Here is a 21,230-nt window from a genome sequence, read left to right as displayed (position 1 = left end):
CCAAGGCACTATTCCCAACGCACACGTTCCTGTAAAAGTGGCTGTATGTATAAGTGGGTGCTGAAGTGACCACCAGCTGGAACCGTGAACAATCAGAGCAAGAAACGTCACCAGCACACCATGGATCTCCAAAATTGGGTTCAAAGCTTTATTTGGCAATCACATCGTTACAGCAAACAGCAGCACTTTGGAGCCACATTGGACCTCTTCATCAGGCGAAGGTGACACAAATGTCTGATGAAGAGGTCTTACGTGAAACGTTTCTGTTTGCTGTAACAATGTGTATAGTTGCCAACAGTCCTGTTCTGCCCGGGACATTCATGGAATTCAGACCCATGTCCCGGTCTGAGCATGTCCCAGGCAGAATCCCGGAAAATAGGCTATGTCCCGTACAGGGGGGGACTGAGTCGGGGGTCTGCACCATAAAAAAGCTGTACCGCTCCGCCATCACCCGGTACAGCGTACGGAAGGTTGCCATGTCACCCTGACCTGCCCACATATTAAGCTGGGTAGGCTGGGAGTCGGGAGATTTTAGGATGGATCCAAAAGCAAACTGCAGCTACCTATTGTAGGGGAGGTAGCAGGAGGCAGGCTGCACCTCGTCCCAGCTAATGTCTGCGCTGTCCGGGCTTCCAGTCTTGTGGCAAGCTGCATGAGGTGAGGAAGAAGAAACTCTCTTATGCCTGGACAGTAATGGAAAGTGTCTCCCTCTTTCTTTCTCCCTCTCTCTCCATTTTTCTTTTTTTCCTCTCGCTCTCCCTCCACCCCTCTTGCTCTTTTTTCCCCTCTTTCTCTCTCCCTCCATCCATCCCTGTCTCTTGTTCGTTCTCTCTCCCTCTCTCCTTCCCTCTTTCCTGCCCCAATTTAACATAATACTCTGCCTACCAGGGGTGGACTGACCATTGGGCCACTTGGGCACTGCCCGAGGGCCCCATGCCACTAGGGGGCCCCATCAGGGTTGCCAGCCTCAGTAAAACCAGGGACAGTATGTCAAAATTTGTTTTTGTTTTTTACATGTCTCTGAAATGTCCCTTACCGACATACTTTTGGTCTAAAAATCCCGAGATTATAGCTGCCCCACCTCTCCAGTACCTTCTCAGCCAATAGAAACATGTCTGTGTATACTGTGTGTGTGTATACTGTATGTGTGTGTGTTTGTGTATACTGTGTGGCCCCATAATCTCCTATTGCCCGGGGGCCCCATGAGTTGTCAGTCCGCCCCTGCCATCTACATCAATTTTTTTTTGAGAATGTTGACAACTATGGATGTGATTACTGAATAAAGCTTTGGATCTCCATAGTGTGCTGGTGACATTTCTAGCTCTGCTCCCAATGAAGGTGGCACGTTTAACCGTTTGCTGACCAACTCACGCCGATATACGTCAGCAGAAGGGCTCATGCAGGCAGAATCATGTACCTGTACGTTGCTCTTTAAGAGGCGGCCAGTGGGCACGCACGCGCCGCCGGCAAGCTCCGTGAGTCTGGTCGTTGTGTCCCACGGACTCAATCATTGTGGGGATAACCGCGATCGCCTCACGGGGAGATGCTAATGTAAACAAGCATCTCCCGGTTCTGCCTAGTGACAGTGACACTGATCTCTGCTCCCTGTGATTGGGAGCAGAGATCAGTGACATGTCACACACAGCCACGCCCTCCAGTTAGAAACACGCCCCAGGACACACTTAAACCCTACACTGCCCCCTAGTGGTTAACCCCTTCACTGCCAGTATCATTTACACAGGAAATCAGTACATTTGTATAGCACTGATTGCTGTATAAATGACAATGGTCCCAAAAATGTGTCAAAAATGTCCGATGTGTCCGCCATAACGTCGCAGTCAAGATAAAAATCGCTGATCGCCACCATTTAAAAAAATATATATATATGAATGCCATAAAACTATCCCCTATTCTGTAGATGCTATAACTTTTGCACAAACCAATCAACAAAAGCTTATTACGATTTTTTTTTTACCAAAAATATGTAGAAGAATACGTATCGGCCTAAACTGAGGAAAAAAATGTTTTTATATGTTTTTGAGGGATATTTATTATAGCAAAACGTAAAAAGTAATGCGCTTTTTTTGTTTATTGCGCAAAAAGTAAAAACCGCAGGGGTGATCAAATACCACCAAAAGAAAGCTCTATTTGTGGGGAAAAAAGGACGTCAATTTTGTTTGGGAGACACGTCGCACGACCGCGCAATTGTCAGTTATTGCCGAATCGCAAAAAGCGCTCTGGTCGGGAAGGGGGTAAAATCTTCCGGGACTGAAGTGGTTAAACGAGTGATGTGAATGGGGCCTCAGGTGTGAACGGAGCCCGAGTTAGAGAACTACTAGAAAGGTGACAGTTTCTCTCTCCACCACAGCTACACTGTATATAAACTCAGCACCCCCTATAAGCAGTAGATATTTATTAATGTGGAAATTACTTCTTTTCACTTAGAATAGAGTCGTGTGGGCGGACATAGCGGCCTCTTCAACCACACCGAGAGGGACTCGGGCTCCGTCCCCCTCAGGAATCAGGACTAGGCCAGTCTCCACTCTCCGTCTCCCGGGGTAGCACTGGCACTTTGCGTGCTTCAGCCGAAGCGCGGCGCGCTGACGTCGTCCCCTAGGCCCCGCCCCCCACTTACCATAAGCCACGCCCGCCCGTGCGTGGGGTTTCCCGGCGCTGTCCGCAGGGTTACCGCGCCCATCTCTGCTCGATGGCTGTAGGGATCTGAGGGGACGCTGTGTGTGAGGTGCGCCGTGTGTTTGGCTCGCTCCAGTGTAGGACGCAGAGGCGGCAGTGCGGGGAGCGGACGGGACACACCGAGGAGGGGAGCCGACCGAGGAGAGAAAAAAAGAAGAGAGAGCGAATAAAAAAAGAAAAGGAAGCGGCCGCCGCCCTCCCCGTCACCGCCCAGCAGCACGTCTCCTCCTGCTCTCCCCTCATCCTCCCCGTCCCCCCCACCCCGGTCCATCCGCCCTTCACCTCCTCCGTCCACGCCGTGGGCCTTGCTGCCGGCGGATCGCAGCCCCTGGGGCCGGACTGAAGAGCAGGGCCGAGGAGGGCAGAGCCTGGACAGCCGTGGATGGTCACACATTGGGCGGACAGCAGGTAACCACGAACGGCACGGCCTAAGAGCGCCCCCTCCCCCTGTCATGGCAACCCTCGGTCATAGCACCCCCCTCCTACCATATTGACCCCCCGAATCTGGACATCTGGGATTCAGCAGACACCCCTCCCCCTGGCATGGCACCCCTCCCCCCTTCTACCATGGTGACCCCCAAAATCTGGATATCTGGGATTCAGCAGACCCCCCCCCCCGTCATGGCACCCCCTTCTACCATGGTGACCCCCCCCACCCACCAAATCTGGACATCAGGGATTCAGCAGACACCCCACCCCCTCCCCCTTCTACCATGGTGACCCCCCAAATCTGTGATTCAGCAGACATCCCTCCCCTGTCATGGTACCCCTCTTTCTACCATGGTGACCCCCCAAATCTGGACATCAGGGATTCAGCAGACACCCCTCCCCCTGACATAGTACCCCCCTCCCCCTTCTATCATGGTGACCCCCCCCACCCACCAAATCTGAACATCAGGGATTTAGCAGACACCCCCCTTCCACCATGGTGGCTCCCACCCCCAAATCTGGACATCAGGCATTCAGCAGACACCCCTCCCCCTGACCGGCAACCCTCTGTCATAGAACCCCCTTCTACCATGGTGACTCCCTAAAATCTGAACAGCAGGGATTCAGCGGTCACCCCTCCCCATCATAGCACCCCATTCTACCATGGTGAGCCCAAAATCCAGACATCAGGGATTCAGCAGACACCCCTCCCCTGGTCATAGCACCCCCTACCATGGTGACTCCCCCAAATCTGCACATCAGGGATTCAGCAGACACTCCTGTCATGGCAACCCTCAGTTATAGCACCACCCCCCCCCCAAATCTGGACATCAGGGATTTAGCAGACAACCCCTGTCATGTCAACCATCAGCCATAACACCCCCCTTCTACCATGGTGACCCCCCCCCCCCCAAATCTGGACATCAGGCATTCAGCAGACACCCCCCCAATCATGGCAACCCTTGGTTATAGCACCCCCTTCTACCATGGTGACCCATCAACCCAACTACAGCACCACCCAATCTGGACATCAGGGATTCATCAGACACCCCTCTTCCTCATACCCCTTGGTGACCCCCCAACCCACATACTGCACCCCACTCCTCTCACCCTGCCCCCCAATCTTGACTTCAGGGATTTAAGACGCCCCTTCCCTCCCAGGGTGGCCCCATACTACATGCTGCACTCTTCAGGCATAGCACTCCATTCTCCTGTCACCACATCAGGACTACATCACTCCCCTTTATTTCAGGCCCCTGGTTTTGTCCTTTCCAGGCACTCTGGCACAGCACCTCACTCCTGTCAGTAGATCAGGACTACATTGGACACCCCCTTATTTCTTCCACCCCAATGCAGGCCCCCCTTTTTTTTGTCCCTCCCAGGGACCCTCTGGCACAGCGCCCTATTCTTGTAACCCAGCCCCCCAAATCTGGAGATCAGGGGTTAATCGGACCCCCGCTCCCTCTTCCTGGTACCGCTTCTCCTGCTATAGCACCTCCATCCCACATGCTGCCCCTATTTGTTCCTCTTTGGCACATCACCCAACTCGTGATGCCACCCCCATCTCCAGATCAGCCTCCCATAGTGCAGCACTCTGTACACAGCACCCCTTTTTCCCCTTCTTTGGCACTCACCCTGGTGATGGGTGCATAATCTGACATTTTCTTTATGCCCCCTCCCCCCTATATTCTGCACAGGCCCCTTCCCTATCACATATGTATGTCTCCATGTATTACATTTTACAGTGTCACCCTCTTCCTTCATGTCACAGATGGTCAGGATGGGAGCTGCCAGCTGTTGGGGTACTACAAGGCTCATCCTATCCAGGTCAGACTGGGACTTGTAGTTCCCCCATCAGCTGGTTAATCCTTTTATGATTTTTTTTTTTTATTCCTCCTACACGACCTCCCCTCCCCCCTTCCTTAGTAGACCGCACGGAGAGGAAGCCAGCTGTTTAGGGGTGGGGGAAAGAAGGGCCGTGGATATTTCTTCTCTTGTTATGGTGGTTCAAATTTTCATGTCACATATAACCCTCGCTGTACTGGGGCTTGTGGGAAGACTGTCATCTGCTTTATACGGGGTGAGCTGGCAGCTTTCATAAACAATGCAGTAAATGGTAGCAATTGGGGGGGGGGGGGGCGGCTTGTCTCTGAAGCATGGGGTGGATGCATCACAGAGGAAACCTCTACCTCTGGCTTGTGGGCACATAATTTAGTAATCCTTCAAGGTGGGGGTTTACCGTGGAGGACACACAAGCTGGAAGGAGTGTCTTGGTGGAGACATTTTGTTAGAACGCTATAGTAAGCAGGCGTTTGCACTGTAGTGACATTTGCTTGCTATGGTAGAGCTGCGTCTTTTTTTAACTAGATAACCGAGCAGATTGGAAATCTAGCTGGCTAAGCCCATCCTGCAGTTGATAAAATAAAAAAATCTCGGCGTGTGTATGCATGGAACATGCATGACCAGTTTCCTGCGTGTCTGGGTGTTGTGCTGCATAATTTATGTGCCGGAGGAGCCGGTGGGTGCAATTTTAATGGTGGATTTTAGCCTCCAAGGCAGAGGGAAAAGGGAGGGACCTGTGAAGCAGGAATGTCAGAGTGTGCATTATGGAGGATGGGGGAACCGAGAGAAAGTGGGTTTCTTGCAGCCTGGTTTGTGGTCTGTACCTGGGATTTGTATCACACCACTGTCATTCTGCAGCAGGATAATGATCCATCTGTGATTAGGATGTTTTCCCAAGTACATTATGTGTGTGGACACATTATGCTTGCTCTGTGGCGTTTGTATTGACAGATGGAAAGGGATATTAACCCCTTTGTCTGCCCAAGTATGACAGATGAATGCAGGAATGGGCCAGCCCAGGGTTTCAGCTCTGTAAATGTACAGCCAAGGTTAATTTTTGCTTATCTTCCCTTTTGTTCTGTGTACGGCTTTGACAGGAAATGGTAAAATGGGGAAGCTGACTTCTAACCGTCAAATCCAGCCCCATACGATCGTCGGCTTTTACATGGCCCCGAAGTGTCTGATTTACCAGAGATTAAAATAATAAAAAAAAAATCTTTGAAGTCCTTTAATGTTAGTGCATTCACCATAACTCCTCACATTGTACATATTTTCAGCATATCTGTCTGAAAAGGAAAGCTGAAGGGAAAAGGGGAGTGGTTAATGTTAATGCTGGAAGGTAGCTGCTTCTAAGTGGTGAATGAATGGGAAGTGTCAGATCTAGGCCCAGTTACTGCAACAAGATGGCGTCTCAGCATTTCGTTTTTACATGTAAAACTCCTCTTCCTTGTATGACAAGGCAGCCCTGCTTCCCGTCTTGGCCTTGCATCTCCTTTTGTTACTGCTTTCCGAGTGGCAAGTTTCTGCACAACAGCAGCAGGCATTTTTGATCTGTGTGCTGCATTTTCTGATTTGTCTGTAGTCTGCCCTCTCTATACTGCACAATACTAGTGGCAGGCGTAGCCATGATTTAAGAAAAAAACTTTAGGGGGTGTTAAGTGGATACTGCTTGCTGGTGTGTCTGTAGATGTTTGTTTCCCTAACTTCTGCATTTCATGTGCAGAGTGAAGATGGCTCTAGGACAGTGCTGTGCCTGGCTGGTCACTTTCAGCTGAGTGTATGCGTTTAAAACCAGTATGATTGCAGCAGTGATTTAAATTCTGATTTTATCCATCCAGCATTGGTTTAGTGATCTATTTGCGAAACATTTTAGGTGATGCAGTCCAGCCTCTTGTGTTAATAGACCTACATGATGTCTATTTACCAGTTGTGTGATCAAACTATTTAATAGTTACAAGTTTATTTCCCCCTGTTAATCCTTCCAGTAACACACTTCCTGTCTAGTGGCAACATAATTGCTGCACTGTATGTATTAACGAGCAATGTTGTCACCACTGGCTGCTCTCCTGGTTTGAACAAATACACCTCCTCCCTATTTTTATTACATAGCAAAGGGGTGTCCTGTTCAGAGATGAGCAAAGCAGTTTTGTGAGATACTTGGTTCAGGGTACAGGAAACCACAAAGCATTCTGGCAAAATCAAAAGGGTTTTGTCTGCAGATTCAAAAAGTGTATTTGGCCTGAAGAAAAGAAAACAAATGCAGCCTCCTTGTTTAGACTCCATGCACACTAGCTTAAACTTTCCTTCTACAGGAAATTGTATTCTGCCTGTAGAAGCAGCTCAATATTATCCTATGTGTCCATGCACATTAGTGTTAAGAGGCATATTTTGAGTTTAACAGTTAGAGATGAGAAAAAAAACCTTCTGGTTTGTGTTCCTGATTGGAGCTTGGAGGCAGAAAAAACACAAAACGCTCCTAAACTCATCTAAACTTTGTACAAAAAATGCTCTATATGAGCACCTTTTTTACTGCTGAGAGAACAGATTAAGCCCAGAGTGCATGGAGCCTTAAAGATTGGTAAGCTAAAGTATATATTTTTATTCTAGCGCAAAGATGTACTTTAACCACTTGCCGCCTGCCATATAGCAACATGACATCGGTCAAAGTGGTTCTGTTAGCTTGACTGGACGTGATCAGGATAACAAGCCAGCGCACGGCGTTCTGAGGTGCAGTGTGGCAGTCTGACACCCTTATCTCCGATTGTGGTATGGAGCCTCTGACAGGGGCTTCTTACCACGTGATCAGCTGTGACCAATCGCAGCTGATCATTGTGTGAACCAGGAAGTGCCAGTAAGTGGCTTTTTTTTGGTTCACGCTGACAGGGAGAGCCGATCAGCGGCTCTCCCTGCCAGAGGGGGGAGCTGTGCTGTTGATCAGCACATTGATTATCAGTGCAGCCCCCATCAGTATTGCCCATCAGCTGCCAGCTTGTGCCCCATCAGAAATGCCTGTTGGTGCCCTTCAGATGCCTGTCAGTAGCTCCTCATCAGTATTAGTGGCCATCGTTTGCTTTTCTTTTTTTTTTTCTACATTTTTGATGGTTTTTTTTTATCTTTTTTTTTTAGTTTTCTTTAGCAAAAAATAGAAACCCCAGTGGTGATCAAATAGCACCTAAGAGCTCTATTTGTGGAAAGAAAATTATAAAAATTGTTTGGGTACAATGTTGCATAACAGTGCAATTGTCATTCAAAGTGCGTCAGCGCTGAAAGCTAAAAATTATCCTGGGCAGGAAGGGGGTGATAGTGTCTGGTATTGAAGTGGTTAAACACTATCATGGCATCCCTTGTTTTGGTTTCTGGCATTTGAGTATATGCTTAATGTGCTGCAAAATATCAAAAATAGATTTAACTTTTATTTAAGCGCAAGCTTTTTGTACAATTGGTTTACTTTGTGGTGTCTTTTTTTTTTTTTTTTTTTTAATATAAATATTGCCACATACAGCATTACAAAGTTATATGTACAAAGTGCCTTTAATTTTTTAGTTGCCTATTTGGGACATTTTCCCCACACTGTTGGGGCTGTTTCTGAAAACCTTGCATTTGGATATATTGATCTTCATCTAACATTTGATACTTGGTGCAGACCAGTGTTGTATACAGCCCTCAGTTACACCTTGGATAAACAGGCAGTCATACATAGTAGGTGAGGTTGAAAAAAGACACAAGTCCATCAAGTCCAACCTATGTGTGTGATTATGTCAGTATTACGTTGTATATCCCTGTATGTTGCGTCTTTTCATGTCCTTATCTAAAAGTATTTTGAAACTATTGATGCCCCCCACTGAGACCACCTCCTGTCAAAGGGAATTCCACATCCTTGCTGCTCTTACAGTAAAGAACCCTCTAGGTAGTTTGAGGTTAAACCTCTTTTCTTAAACCACTTGCCGACTGGCTCACACCAATATATGTTGGCAGAATGGCATGTACAGGTATATTAACATGTACGTTGCCCTTTAAGACACGGCATTGTGGGCGTGCGCCTGCCTGCTTCTTGCTCCGTGAGTGATCACGGGTCCCGCGTACTCTGTGGGGATTCCCGCGATCGTCTCATGAAGAGGGAGAATGGAGAAATGCTGATGTAAACAAGCAATTTCCCCCTTCTTCCTAATGACAGGACACTGATCACAGCTCTGTGATCGGAAGCAGAGATCAGTATTGACATGCGTAGCCCCTCCCCTCTACATTTAGAACACATCCCTAGGATGCGCTTAACCCATTCAGCGCCCCCTAGGGGTTAACCCCTTCACTGCCTGTCACATTTACAAAGTAATCAATGCATTTTTAATCGCACTGATCACTGTATAAATGTGGTCCCAAAATGGCACCAAAAGTGTCCGATCTGTCCACCATAATGTCGCAGTCATGATAAAAATCGCTGATTGCCGCCATTACTAGTAAAAAAAAAATTATTGTAAATATTGTAGATGCTATAACTTTTGTGCAAACCAATCAAACTTATTGAGATTTTTTTTTCTCTAGCAAATATATGTAGAAGAATACGTATCGGTGTAAACTGAGGGAAAATTGTTTGTTATATATTTTTTGGGGGGATATTATAGCAAAAAGTGAAGAAAAAATATTTTTTCTTTTTTTTCAAAATTAGCGCTTTTTTTTTTGTGAAAAAAAAAAATGCAGCGGTGATCAAATACCACCGAAAGGAAGATCTATTTGTGGGGAGAAGGGATGACAGTTTTGTTTGGGAGCCACGTAACATGACCGCAAAATTGTCAAAGCAACGCAGTGCCAATTGCAAAAAGTGCTCTGGTCTTTTGCCAGTGGGTACTTGCGTGTGCCCCCCCCCTCCAAAAAAGACATGCCAAATGTGACAGGAGGAGGGGGAGTACCTTAAAGCGGCATTCCACCCAAAATTTGTCACCTTTCAAGGGGGGGAGGCAGATACCCGCATAATCCAGGTATTTGCTCCCATATCCGGGCCTAGATCACCGCAGTATCCGTGGTGATCTATGCCATGCCTGGTTCTTCCTCCGCCCCCCCCCCCCCCTGTCTTCTGGGGGAGACAGGTCACAGAAGACAACAGGGACGAGTGAGATCTGCCACAAGGCTTCACTTCTTAATTACCTTACTGGAAATGCCGGTGCCTCCACCCAGGAACCGAGTGAAAGATCAGCTTCGGGTGAGGACATTGCGGGCACCCTGGGAAGGTAAATGTCCATATATTAAGTCAGCAGCTGCAGTATTTGTAGCTGCTGATTTTTTTTTTTCTTTTTTGGCGGAACGCAGCTTTAAGTGAAACTACCCTTTTGGGTGGAGTTCTGCATGAATGCATTGCCTGCATTAAGGTAAATAACTTTCCAGTATACAAAACATAGGCTTGTGTATTGTATTTTTCTTTCACGAAGTGTGGATTTCTCTGACAAAAAGTACACAAGAACATTTGAGCAAAATTGCAATCGTAAGACCTCATTCACACGAGGTGGATCCGCTCAGTGGAGTCTGCCATCTCAGCTGGAGATCTCTCCATGGAGCCGGTGGCTGACAGTACTGTCTCAGCTCACTGAGCGGGGAGGGGCCTGTCAGAACGTATCACCATATGTCTGATTTTATCGGATGTCAGTGGACATGGTCGCCATTGACATCCGTTGCTCCATAGACCTGTATGGCGCGTCTGTTCAGGTCCGCCTAAGTGTCATGACCATTTGGCAAAAGACCAGAGTTTTTTTTTCGATTTGGCACTGCATCACTTTGACAATTGCACGATGGTGCGACGTGGCTCCCAAATAAAATTGGGCTTTCTTTTGGTGGTATTTGATCACCTCTGCCATTATTTGTGCTGTAAACAAAAAATGCGACCACTTTGAAAAAAAAAACACATTTACTTTTTGCTATATTATCCCCAAAAATATAAACCTTTTTCCCTCATCCCCCTTTTTGAGGCCAATGCATATTATTCTACATATTTTTGTTTTAAAAAAAACGCAATAAGCGTTTGGTTTGCGCAAAAGTTAGTGTCTGCAAAATAGGGAATAGTTTTGTGGCATTTTTATTAGTAATGGTAGCGATCAGTGATTTTTTTATCGTGACTGCGACATGGCGAACAGATCGGACACTTATGGGACAATTCACATTTATACAGCAATCAGTTAAAAATGCATTGATTACTGTGTAACCACTAGATGGCGCTGTAGGGGTTAAATGTGTCCTAGGGAGGGATTGTAACGGTAGGGGGAGGGGCTATGTGTGATACGACACTGATCGCTGCTTCCGATTACAGGGAGCTCAGTGTCCTGTCACTAGTCAGAATGGGGAAATGCTTGTTTACATTATCTCCCCGTTAGTCCTCTTCGTGAGATAATCGTGGGACCCGCAATCACTCTCACTGAGGTTGTGGTGGGCACGCCCGCAAACCGCTTCTTAAAGGGCAACGCACAGGTATGTTAATCTGCCTGTACGTGCCCTTCTGCTGACTTATATATGGGCGAGAGCCAGTCGCCAAGTCGGCGGCTTTTTGAAGTGGAATATCATTATAGCAGCAGCTAGCTATCATTAACCCTGGTATCCTCTTCTTCAGCGGATGGTCCGCTTTCAGATAAGTGTTCTGAGCCATGGATTTGCCACAAGATCACTTATCGGTGACGGGAGAAGGTCCCCCTCCCGCCTCGCTCTGATCCTGTCCCCTGCTTGGCATGGAGCGAGGGGGAGAGAGCCCCTACCAGCTCCATACCATTGCAGGGCGGAAGCTATGTCAAAACGTCATTTCCTCCAATAGCTTTTTAGTGCAAATATGAGACTTGAGGTCTTTTTGACCCCAGATCTCATTAAGAGGTCCTGTCATGCTTTTTTTTTTTTTTTTTTTTTTTTTTTTTTTATTAGAACAGTGTAAAAGTAAAATAAGAGAAAAAAATTAGAAATGGCCAAATTTTATAAAATTTGTTATTTCGGGGAGGGCACTGGGCGTTGTAATGTAGGGACTTCATAATCATTGGATATCTTGATCTTGACATAATGGATGAGTAGATTAATTATTGAAAGTGAGGCCCAAAAAGATTCTAAATTCCTCCACTGTTGTCTCCACTCATAGGGACGGGCGTAACTTGAACCCGGGTTGTTCGATGTGAATTGTTGGGGGGTTGCACTGGGCCACGATTGAAGATAATAGGTCATCAGTAAAAGCTAAATAAAAAAAAAAAAAAATCAATGGGAATTCTGGACACCTGGTTCAGTGGTAAAAAGTGGTATGGAAGGCTAGCATGGGTCCTAACCCTTTTTGGGCTATGGGACGCTCAACGAATGGCTGGCCTTTCTTGTAGAGGCACTGCGCTAATGGTGGATGCCCCATACTTTGTGGTAGCCTGCTCCTTGCCAGAAACAAAACAGCAAAGGAAATGCCCCTAGAGATGGGGAATTACTTGGGACTTATAAATTGTTCATCATTACCCCTCCAACCCCTCCAAAGGGGTGGTCCTACATGCCAGAAAAAAGGAGAGACTAAATATATTAATGGGAAAATATCCCAAAGAAGCAGTTATAAAGTGACCCCCAGACATTTATGCAGTATCAAAATTGAATCTGTTTATTGGACACAGAATACTGCAGACAAACATCATAAAATGTAACAAACCTCCACCTGTCACCAAATAATATTTAATAGCAAAAAAGCACACACTGAGCCCATGAACTCCTCGCCTTCTCCTCTGATTCTTAGCAGACCCAATGCTTAAAACGGGTTTGTAATCGGATTCGGACACGGAGAGCTCCCTGCTGCTCTGTGAAGCTTAGAAGCTGGTATGCCTCTTCACTGGGAAAACATTTTTCACCATACTGGTGACTGGGCTGTGGTGACAAACCCCCTGAGATAGGGACAGATGGGTCCTGAAGAGGCTGTACTGCTGGGTTCTGATGAGGGAGGGTGCACTAATGTGTGCTGATGCATTGCACTAAGGCTGCACTGATAAGTTGGCACGTATGAGTATCCACTGATGGGCACTCGCTGATTTGCACAGATGTGCACTATTGGACACTGAGCACTAATAGGGTGCTGTAGCAGTACTGATAAGCAATCAAGATCTCGATTCAACCCCCCTCACTATCTTAATCTGGCATTTCCATAATTTGGTGCAGAGCTGTTCTCTGCTGACAGCTGTCATTAACTTTGCTTGCTGTCTTTTTTTTCACAACTTTGATTGGTGCTGAGATAAAACATAGTATCATTTTGGTTCTTTTAGATCAAAGGGATGAACTTTGATCTGTAAATGAGGACACTTAAAGTGTAAGCCTTTTTATGGCATTTGTTTCTTACAAGTTAAAATCAGTATTTTTTGCTGAAAAATTACTTAGAAAACCCAGACATACATATTTAGCAGAGACCCTAGAGAATAAAATGGTGGTTGTTGCAATATTTTATGTCGCACTGTATTTGAGCAGTGGACTTTCAAAGCAATTCACGTGAAATACACTTTAAAAAAAGCTTCCTGACCGTTATACTGTGGCAGGGTACGTACAGGCAGATTAATGTACCTGTACATTGCCCATTAAGAGGCGGTTGGTGCGCACACCCGCTGGAAGCTCCGAGATTGTGGGTCCCGCAGACCCGATGTCCGTGGGGATCCCCGCGATCGTGTCACGGTGAGGAAGAACGGGGAGATGCTAATCTCCCTGTTCTGCCTAGTGACAGTCACTGATCAGCTCTCCCTGTAATCGGGAGCACTGATCAGTGACGTGTCACACAAAGCCCCTCCCCCTCAGTTGGCCACTTACCGACTGGCTCATGTACATATGTCGGCAGTTTGAAGATGGATATCTCGGTCATGACAGCAGCTGCTGCCCATGACCAAGGTATCCATCTTTAGAGCCGGCGGTTCGGTTTACGATAATGGAGGTCTGTGCGGTGGATTCGCCGCAAGATCACCATTGGCAGGAGAGGGCCCCCCCCTCTCCCGCCGTCGGTAGCGGCGGAGGCGATTGGGTCCGTCGCGTTGCTGGGTATGGAGATGAGTGAGGCTAAGATGGCTCCCACCCATCTCTATACCATAGCAGGGCGGAAGCGACGTTGCCCATACTTCTTAAAGGCACATTTTTATGTTGTCATTTTTTTCAAATGACAATTTTATTTTTTATCTCTTTGCATTTAAGTCCAAATATGAGATCTGAGGACTTTTTGACCCCAGATCTCAAGAGCACCTGTCATGCATTTTTCTATTACAAGCGATGTTTACATTCCTTGTAATAGGAATAAATGTGACCCTTTTTTTTTTTTTTTTTTTTTTAAACCGTGAAAAAATAGTCAAAATAAGAAAAACTTAATTTTTATTTTTTAGCGCCCCATCCTGACTAGCTCGCGTGCAGAAGCGAGCGCATACATGAGTAGCATGAGAAAAAGGTCTTGGAGATAGAGAAGAGAGAGAGGGCAATAGAGCAGAGCATCAATTTTGGGAGTTGGCGTAAGTTAAGCTGGTAATGAGTTAGTGGTCAGTGGGGTTCCAATGTGAATGGCCCAGGTGGATTCAAATTTACCCAGTGTCTGAAAGTAAGCTGGATAACATCTCCTGTGACATTATCCAGGAGACCTTTCTAATTACCGCTGGGGAGGAGGTTTTAGTGGTTTTCCAGGCTTTTACCACAGTAAGTTTAGCTCCCAGATGAATGAAATGAATTGGCCTATGGGAAGCTTTGGGTATTTTTGGAATGTGTGCATTGAGAAGGGTGACCAGTGGGGAATACTTTTTTCCAGAATGAACGTATCCTAGTGAATTCCCACCAGATGTGGGACATCATGCCCCGGTGAGTTTACAACCTCTGAAACAGAGGCTCTGCTGCAGGAAAATTGCAGCAAGTCTGGTGTGTACTACATCTAGAGATTAATTTTAGGCTTGCTTCCATTGGTGTCATTTTCAGGATGTTTTTAAATGAGTTGACGCTTGCCTTCTGCCATACCCCCAGATCCCACTGAAATTAGAAAACTGACTCCCAGGATTCTATATATGGGGACTTGGTAGATGAGGCAAGCGATGAGTAGTCAGACCACACCATAGTTCATAATCGGTGAACTGTGGAGGAAGAGTGAGATCTGTCCAAATCTGAACTTTTCTGAGGGGAGTGGGTCTAACTTTTTGTTACAGAAAGAGGGGGGAAATAGGGCCTGTTGCTGTGAAGTATCTGATTCGGTATAGCCCCTTGTCCAACCACCACCTAAACGCCAGGATGTTTTCTCCTGAAGATGAGGCTGGATTATTGAAGATGTGGGACAACGGTTTATATGCTTATACTAAAGTGGGGTTCGACCGCAAATTGCAGAGGACATGTGTGGGAAAGGGTGGGGGCCATGATCGGAGGGCAAGTTTTTGGGGTAGACCAGAAGAGAAATGGTCAAGGGTGTATTGAGGAACTGCCTGCTTTTCTATTTGCACCCAGTCCAGTTTCTCATATCTAGAATAAATCACCGACAGTTGGGCTATTCTGGCTGCCAGGTAATATTTGTGTAGGTGGGGTGTCTTATTTTTTATTCCCAAAAAAAGTGCGCTTGTAAGACAGCTGCGCAAATAGTGTGAAAAAAAATAGATATTATTTGGGGGTTCTAAGTAATTCCTGATGTAAACACCAAAATCTCAAAACGAGGCTAGTCCTTAAGTGGTTAGAATCACTCCCTAGGGCACACTTAACCCCTAAAGTACCACCTAGTGGTTAACCCCTTCACTGCAATAACATTTTTACAGTAATCCAATTTTTTAGCATTGATCGCTGTATTAGGCCCCATTCACATCTGACCGTTTTGTAGCATGAAGCTACAAAGGAGGGGAAAAAAATCTATTCTCAATGGAGATGGTTCACATCTCCACTCACCTGAAGCTCAAACAAGTTCTGGACCCTTTTTTGTCGCTCAAACCGTGCAGATTTGGACGTTTTTCTTCTTTTTTTACATTGCTGATCTTTTGCCCTGCACAAAACTCTGCAAAATCGCGGTAAAAACCGCTTCAAAATGGCACGATTTTCTGCCTGAAAACGCTATGCTCAGGTGTGAATGGGGCCTCAATGCCAGTGGTCCCAAAAATGTGTCAAAATTGTCTGATGTTTCCACCATAATGTGTGTCAGTCACAAGAAGAAAAACGCTGATTGCTACCATTACTAGTAAAAAAAAAAAAAAAAAATCAATAAAAATGCCATACAACTATCCCCTATTTTGTAGATGTGATAACTTGCGCAAACCAATCAATAAATGCTTCTTGCGATTTTGTAAAAAAAAAAAATTGTAGAAGAATATGTATCAGCCTAATTTTTGAAAAATATTTTTGGGGGATATTTAATATAGCAAAAAGTAAAAAATGCGTTTTTTTTTTAATTGTGCAAAAAAAACCCGCAAGGGTGATTAAATACCACCAAAAAAGAGCTGATGGGGGGGGGGGCGAGGACGTACATTTTGTATGGGATCTTGTCGCACGACTGTGCAATTGTCAGTTAAAGCGATGCAGTGCCGAATCGCAAAAAGTGCTCTAGTCGGGGAGTAAATTCTTCCGGGCTGAAGTGGTTAAACAGTAAAGTTAGCCCAATTTTTTCGTATAGTGTGAAAGGCGAAGTTGCACCAAGAATCGTGATCTTTACTCCAAGCAAAAAAGTGATTCTCATTTTATCCAAAATTGTGGAGCTCTGAGTGCACTAATGAGCATTACTATAGTGGTACTGATGGCACAGGAAAAAAATTCAAACTCGCACTGCAAAGTCTCTCCTGTTGTGCTGTATAGTGGAAGAAAGAGGTGAAATGGGCATGATTTTGGTTTAACAGTGATCGCTCCATCATTGGATGAGAGCAATCACATGGTAAAGGGCCACTGTGTTTGGCCTTTACCCCAATCCATGATGCGCTGGGTCCCGCGCACACGTCCAAATGCGTGCGGGAGCCTGTCATATGATGGCCTCCCAGAATTTGCAGTTTGTCAAGTGGTTAAAACTAGTGCTTGCGCTACTTTTGGTGCGATTGAGGCCCATTTACTAGACTGATTTGCACAGGAACACGAAGCATGTTCCTGTGTAATTCCGGTATGATTCCGGCCCTTTCTTCTGATAGGCTGCTGCACAGAATGGCAAGCCTAACCAGTGTTTTTTTGTTTTTCCAAAGCGGTCTTGATCCTTTTGAGATTTTGCAATGCATAGGACATCTTGAAGCGAATACCAATAGTCTTCGATGCAGAGGTGCTCTAAAATGGATATTTGGATGTTTTCTGCTGGATTGAGTGCATTGTGCTGTAATGACTTTATTGCTGTGTTCTGGAGAACCTTGGAGTGCATAGTTTTCAAAGCAAGCTGGTGATGGCTATTTCCCTCCTGAATAGTTTCTTGTAATGCATATATACCTTAGCTGAAAGTCTGAATTTTTTTTTTTTTTCATCTTGAGGTGGGATGTGTATGACTTGACTACTTGGAAACTTTGGGAGAATTTGGACAATTTCTGGCCTGTTAAATCACATGAGGTTCCCAGAACATGGTTCTGTGTGGAGTATTTTGCACCGCAGGAAAATCCAGTGTTAAACGGAAAACATGCAGAGCTGAAAAAGCTGAGAAGTTTGAGACATAAGAATGTTGATGTAAGTTTGACCAAGCCCTGGACAATGTGTGGTTCCAGTCTGTGAATATTATTTGATGGAAAGGCTTAAATCACAGCTGCGATTTAGACAAATTTATTTTGCATGTGCTCCTCGTATCTGCTTTTTCTTAAATTTGTGTCCGATTCCTTTGTGAAAAGTTTTTTCACTAGTAGAAAATTGTCATCAAAACCTGTTCTGTGTAAGACCCTATACATACTATTAGATTTTCTGCAGATTTGTCTTCAGATTTACCAAAACCATATAAATGTGAAGTCAAACCTTTAAGAGTTTCCATTTGTATGCAATCAGTCAGGCCATTGCACTATATGGTTTTGCTAAATCTGAAGACAACCATCTGCAGAAAATCTGATAATGTGGGGCTTTAGTGGGTATGGTAATGATGCTAAAATGTTTTCTTAAAGCGATGTTCCACTGCCTAAATTCTGTTTTTGCTGCAATGACATAGATATTTAAAATTAACTCGCTTGTTCCAGTTCTTGTGTCTTTAAGATGTCTGTTTTCTGTTTAAAAAAACGTTTAAATCTTTTCGGCTGTTCTCCTCTTGCCTGTGGGCATGTGAAGCCCACAGGCATTCTCTTCCGGGATACAGTGCTGCTGATCGACCAGCATGCACTGCGCGTTGTATCTCAAAAATTTGCGCATGCGCAGTAACTTGAATTCGTATCGCTGTCAAGGGCTCAGGTTGCCATCACAACAGGCGGCGTCTGAAGTCCCGCCCCGCTGTGATGGCAAGGTAGTTGAAATCGCGTGATGACTTGCGCCAAGCCGCAGCACTGACTCCTGGGAACAATGACACAAGCTCCCAGGAGCCAGTGTGGCTATCAGGAAATTACGCGTTGGCCGCATTGAACCTGCCCATATCCGCAGAGGAATACAGGAAATTATCTCCAAAACTAAGGTACAGTGAAAAAAGTGCCATTTTTACATTAGCACATTGAGTTAACTGTCTTGGGGTAATGTAAGAAAAACGGATGGAGCTCCGCTTTAAAGCTTTTATGGGGCTGAAACTGCCTTTTTTAAAGGGTTTTTTTTTTTTTAACTATAAAAATAAACATGTTATACTTCCTCTGTTTGCAGTAGATTTGCACAAAGCAACCTGGATCCTCCTCTTCTGACCCCTCCCTCCCTGTTCAGTGCCCCCACAGCATGCAGCTTGCTATGGGGCACCTGAGCCGAGTAACAGCTCTGTTTCCATTTAGACATGGAAGTCCCCACCTGACCTCGCCCCCTCACCCCCTTGTTTGGCTAGCTGACTTTGACAGCAGCCAATGGCGCCGCTGCTATGTCTCAGCCAATCAGGAGGGGGGCTTACACTCATGGACAGAGGGGCTCCGGTACATATTAGGGAGGCTGAGGGGGCTGCTGCACACAGGCTTTTTACCTTAACCACTTGAGATCCGCACTATAGCCAAATGATGGCTACAGCGCGGATCTCCTTTTCCGGGACTACCAATGACAGCTGATCAGGTGGCATAACGGAGCCAGTAATCGGCTAGTATTCCTCCTCGCGCTGACAGCGCGAGGAGAAAAAAAAAAGCCGATCACCGGCGGCCGTGATCGGGACATCACGGCCAGCAATGCAAGCGCCCACCTGCCCCCTGCCAGTGCCCACCTGCCCCCTGCAGTGCCACCCTAATAAAAAGTAAGTGCCCCCGTCAGTGCCACCCAGCAGTGCCACCCTCAGTGCCCACAATCTGCCTCAAAGGTGCTGCACCCTAGTGCCGCCCATCAGAGCCGCCCATCAGTGCCCATCAGTCCCATCTATCAGTGGTACCTATCCGTGCCACCCATCCGTGCCATCTTATCTGTGCCCATCTTTGCCCATCAGTGCCGCCTTAACTATGCCCATCAGTGCCCATCAGTGCCGCCTAATCAGCGCACTTCAATGAAGGAGAAAAATGACCCGTTTGCAAAATTTTATAACAAACTATTAAAACATGATTGATTTATTTATTTTTGCATCTTTTTTTGGTTAGCAAAAAATAAAACTCTGAGCTGTAACTAAATACCACCAAAAGAAAGCTCTATTTGTGGGAAAAAAATTATAAAAATTTCATTTGGGTACAGTGTTGTATGCCCGCGCAATTGTCATTCAAAGTGCATCAGCGCTGAAAATTGGTCTGGGACTGAGGGGGGTTTAAGTGCTCAGTAAGCAAGTGGTTAAAGAGGGATTTCACTGAAAAAAATTATTAAAAGCCAGCAGCTACAAATAGTACAGCTGCTGACTTTTAATAAATGGACACTCGCTTGTCCCAGGGTCCAGCGATTAATGCAGCTGAGGCCAATCGATCAGCTGCTGCCGCCATTCTAGGTGGTTCCCTACTGCGCATGTGCGAGTCACGCAGCGCAATAGGAATGGTCCGTGCTGTCTCTGGGACCCGTGTGTGTCCCAGCGGACAGCGTGACGGGACAGGAAGAGGCATAAACTTCCGTGGGAGTCTATGCCCGGAAGTGGGTGCAAATACCTGTCTTAGACAGGTATCTGCACCCCCCCTCCCCCCTGAAAGGTGCCAACTGTGACACCGGAGGGGGGGGAGGGTTCCGATGAGCGAAAGTTCCACTTTAGGGTGGAACCCCGCTTTAATGTATAGAATGTATTAAGATTAAAAACCTTCTGCCTTTACAACCACTTTAGTACTACCTGATTCAGTGGTTATGGTTTTATTATTTTTTGACTTTGTAATCCTTATTCAGGCAGTCGCTGCATATTATATTGGTGGTGGTTTTCAGTAAAATGTTTTTTCTTGGTTTTTCCAGTAAGGGCAATGTAAAATATTTTTGTAGTTCCCCAAAATAGACTCGGATGAAACTAAATATAGCCGGGTACCCATGAAACCCACTGAAGGTGTTGTCTGTTTTGTTGTAGTCATCTCCCTCCCTGTCTTGATTTTCCATGTTTGCTTTAGTGTTCTAATACCTCTGGTAAAGAACTAATGTCCTATGCTTTGGAGTCCTGGTACAATGCAACAGATCACCTAGGGCTTATGTTTTTATGAGCATGCTTTTATTTTCTCATATCCGTCTTTTGAAGACTGTATGTCTTTGTTTGTTAAAGCTTTTATGAATTAAAGCCTTTCTTTTATAGATCACTATTTTCTGCAGGGCTTGTTTGTGTGCAGAGCTTTTGGGGGTAAAAGCTGTATGGTTTTATATAAAATTGTGTTGTCCACTTATGTAATGGCGTCTGTAGTTTTAAACGTCTGCTGTGTAATTGTAATGCAAACATTATGAAACCGTGGTCTTCAAATTGGACATCGATTTTATTAATTTTTTTCTTAAGCAATTTACATTTCTTGCAATTCTAGTGTTTTAATATTCACACCATTTTTAGGTTGTATTGAAATGGTTCAAAACAAGCAGCTGTTGCATATATTTGAAATCTGGCTGTATTGTCGGTGCTTATTGCTAATGTAATCGCTAAGCTTTGCTGAAAATAACAAAGGTCACTCTGAAATATGTATCCTGGCTAGTGATCAGTTACTGAATTGGATTATATTCTTACCACCCTTGGATTTTGGCTTGTCAAAGTAAAATCTTGGTAATTAATATTCTCAGTTGTACTATCCCCTTAAAACCATATGGCAAGCTGTGTTGATACACAATTCCAGGATGTCGGCGTACAGAAAGGGTAATGCTTAGTGGACAGTTGG

General features: G+C 45.6%; 1 protein-coding gene across 1 annotated transcript in view; it reads left to right on the top strand.

Moving 5' to 3' along the window:
- The first annotated feature begins 2,660 nt into the window (after positions 1 to 2,660).
- The window catches only part of GNB1 (G protein subunit beta 1), a 115,280-nt gene continuing 96,710 nt past the window's right edge, over positions 2,661 to 21,230 (top strand). The window contains exon 1 of the mRNA XM_077457637.1: positions 2,661 to 3,102. The gene's annotated coding sequence lies outside the window, so the exon portion shown is untranslated. The remainder of the gene's footprint in view (positions 3,103 to 21,230) is intronic.

This window comes from Lithobates pipiens, unplaced genomic scaffold (genome assembly GCF_037356315.1).
Source record: "Lithobates pipiens isolate NorthernLeopardFrog02 unplaced genomic scaffold, aLitPip1_a1.2 Scaffold_27, whole genome shotgun sequence".
Lineage (NCBI taxonomy): Eukaryota > Metazoa > Chordata > Amphibia > Anura > Ranidae > Lithobates > Lithobates pipiens.
The sequence above is the reverse complement of the archived record's forward strand: the minus strand, read 5'-3'. Positions and strand labels throughout refer to the sequence as shown.